Genomic DNA, 4,109 nt, shown 5'->3' on the forward strand with positions numbered 1-4,109 from the left:
GATGGAAGACAAGCCGAACTTTACTCTGTTTTGCAGGAGACCAAGTCACGCTTGCGCTCAAGGCTCACGAGAGACTAATCAACGCATCTTTGTCACATTGTGCCCATCAATCAAAAATGAAGAGACGATACAGCAATGACGGCGCAATGCGACAGTCGATCCAATAGTTGTACTTCAACCGCATGCGGTTATAAAAACAAACACCGCATGCGAACCTATGATCGAAAGATGCAGTTGAGCAATGCAAGAGCGGAGGATTGAGACACGTGTACAACTAACGAGATTACCAATGATTGAATAACATAAGGAATAATATCCCTCCATCTTCGGAATTACCATAACCATGAGTGGGGACCACAAGGCCGGAGTCAAAGAGCTGCACCTAAAATACCCAATTGATTTCAGAGAAAAGATATGCTACTTGATACGGGGCTAAGTGCTACTAGATTGTAGAGAAAAGGCTGAGCTGAGTGCTTAAGAGAAAAAATCTGGGAAGAAGACGAGATAAGGCCGAGAGGTGAATCTCAGATCCAACCTGCCATACACCCGATCGGAAGCTCTATGAAAAGATCCCTGCTACCAGTAGAGCAAGCCTGAAAGGGAAGCTCTTCCTACCATCAAATCCATCCTATCCGGCAAGCAGATCTCCATCGAATCAGTGCCAAGACATTGGCACTTGTTTGTATTTATACTATCTCTCTTTCATTGTGTATTTCATGTTTTCTTTATCTCTTCATTCACACAACATGTATCAAACGCTTAGTAGAAATATTAAATGTTTCGATAAATTCCATTTACCATTTTCTGTCTATTTTCGTTCACCCATCCAACACTTTCTTCATGATGTCTCTTAACCCCCTGATGAGCAATATGAATCACTAAGAACTTAATTTGTATTAAAGATATAAAATACGTTTAGCTAAAGCATGCTAGACGACATCTTCACCTGTGAGAGTAGAAGTGAAGGTGTCATTCTGATCTATCGAGAGAAGGTCAGAAGAATGCGTTAACTAAAGCGAGTAGTACTTCCAGATATGGAAGCAACCTTGCGTTCATTACGTTAGTCTTTATTTCACCACAGACATGTGGGAGCACGACCGATCACTAAGAGGTGTACGCCAAGAGAAGAGCGGAACCGTATTTGTACCTTCAATCCAATTAAGAACTTGCGTTGTTTGTATTATTTGTCTTTCTCTTTCTATTCTGTTCATAAGATTTGTAGCCGCATCCTTTATGTAACTTTCACAGCCAGCCTTAATCCCAGCATCTCGTACACGAAGTCTATATCTTGTATCATCTAGCTTAGGTTTATTGTATTTTTATGTTTTTATCGCATCTTTACTGCTTTCCTTTATTTTATTGCAATTTATATACTTATACAAACTCATTTTTAAAGATTGAAAACCTGGTCGCATATATCCTGAACGTACCGCAATAACCTAAACCATTCCCCATATTTGACCTCGGATCACACCGAGAAACTTGCGGTGGAATTACACTTGGTTCCATCGTAAGGAAACTTGTGACAACACATGGCATACTACATGGACATCCATAATTAATGCATAACTAGAAGTAGTATCGCATCATTGTGAGCAATTTATATCATCAATCCAAACGCGTTACAAGTTTATTGTCTCTATATTATATTATATTAAAGTATCGCCCTCCACCTCTTTTATTGTCTCTATATTATATTACATTTTGGCTTAAGACATTAATACATTTTGTAATCAATACATCTCTTTAGTTCCTTCAACACCATCTTCATCATATTCTTCTACTTTATCATCTTTTACTTTCATCGCAATGAGTTAAGTGTTGATTGTAAGAGTTAACGCATACTCAATCATGCGGTATAAAGATATGACATATGAGGCTATTGCAATGCTTGTCTATGAGCTGAGTGGCTATAACCAACTGCCCGAGAGGGTAAGTAGTGGAACTCACTAAGCAAAGTAAGTAATATTCCTAGAGATATGAATAATCTTATGTTCAACGCAACCATGCATTATAAAGATATAAGCATGTGACTGACCACCAAGAGATGTGCAGTGCATTAATGTGGCGAGCTGGGATTAGCCTTGCGACCAAACTTAATGACTTGGTGAAATTTATCCCCTCCACAATTCTACTTCTCCATGCATCTTATTATGCGTTAACAGTTGCTGTATCTCTACCAATTCTCATAGTCAAACTTCCATTGCTCAGTATGTTTAGTTAGGAGTAGGAGTAACGCATAGCAATTTAACTTATTTCTCTTTATTTTCATTCCTAGCCTCAAACATATTACTTCAAAAATATCATTCAGTTACAAGTCCTTGTGTTTGACCTCGAATCATCCCGAGAAACTTGTGTTCTCGTTATACTTGGCGAAAGAGTAAGAAAACTTGTGACAGGAACGTATGGTTATCGCATACATGATTAACGCATATTGCATATTCTTTAGTTCAACACATGACCATCAATGCATAGAAATCAACACATATCAAGAGATTACATTTTCGTCTTACCACTATCTATCCGGTCTTACCCCTGAAATAGAGGCTTATTGAATCGGCACTATTGAGCCAACCCTCACCTATGCAAATCTAATGATAATCCCGAATAAATAGGAGTTCATAGTTAGCTCCGGATTAAGGTCAAGTTACCTAGGTCATCGCTTTGAAATAGTCAGTCTTAAACAGTAAACAATGTTATAAAGTAAGAGTGACTTATTTCATGGTTCGGACTCATACAAACTCTTTATACAGGACGCCCCTACTCCTCACGTCATGACATGTACGAATTAGGATCACTTTGTCTGTAGCACTTTACAACTCATTGTAACAACTACAGAGTGGGCCACATCCAATAGTGTTACCAGAATAAGGCACCCAACCTTATTCATATACTATAGACCAACCTGATCCACTTTTATGTCTCCACATAAAGTTCAAATACTCATGTAATAGTCATGGATCTTTTAGTTTATTGGATTTACTTCTTAAACGAAATAAACAATTCATATAATCAGTAACAACTTATCAAATTTTCAGAATAAGTTTAATTGTTTACAAACCATGATTTTTAGGATATAAAACCCAACATCCATGCAACGACATTGACCTATGCGTTGGTTAGAGGAAACCCTAAGCTAGATGTTGAGGTTAGTGAGGTGTTGGTCACTAATGACATGAATTTAGCCATCAAAGACTTGATGACTAAAATTATGGTGAACGCAATATACGATGTATGTCTTAGGTTATGCGTTTATTATCATGCATCGGTGGTCATGCGTTGGAATAAAAATATGTGTTACTCTTATATGCAATGACTATACGTTTTTGTCACAAGTTTTCTTGTGCTCACGCCAAGTATAACGCGAACGCAAATTTCTCAGGTGATCCGAGGTCGAATTCAGGGACTTGTAACTAAATGTATGCAATGATGCATTTTCAGCGGATGAATAAAAGAATGATGGAGGTATAAGCTAGTAACTACTCCTACTCCTAACTAACAGACAAAGCAATGAGAATATGACTGAAAGGCAGAGAGACGACAACTGTTGACACATAGTAAATGCATGGAAAAATAGATAAAATGTGAGCATGTCTTCATCGCAACCCTAAGCTTGACCGCAAGGGAAACCCTAGCCAGCGCAAACTATGCGGTCATGCTACACACACGTGCCTAATTCTAGGATGCATATGATGTATATGCAATAGTGCCGAGAAGCCTACTTCTAAACCTCCATAACCCGCTCACGTGCTCTCAACGCATAAGCGTGATAGCCGCATACCACCATATCCTACTTCTGAACGCATGCAATATCCCATCTGTAGGGTGCATATGCTGTGTAATAGCAAATAGAGCTTATTTCTAAGTTCCCCATTCTTGCTTATGCGATCCAATCCGCTCTCCCGAGACTTAGATTTGGTTTTTAGACTACTCTTCCAAGTATGCCTAAATGATGAATGATGCACTCATAAGACAAGGTAACTGCATAAACTTGGCTGACGTAAAATTATTCCTATCTCTAGTGAATACTTGCTTACATTGTTTAATGCGACCAACCACTTATCCTCCCGAGCAGTTAATTGTTGCTGACTTTACTCATAAACAAGTGT

Source organism: Benincasa hispida, chromosome 4, assembly GCF_009727055.1.
Source record: "Benincasa hispida cultivar B227 chromosome 4, ASM972705v1, whole genome shotgun sequence".
NCBI classification, from domain to species: domain Eukaryota; kingdom Viridiplantae; phylum Streptophyta; class Magnoliopsida; order Cucurbitales; family Cucurbitaceae; genus Benincasa; species Benincasa hispida.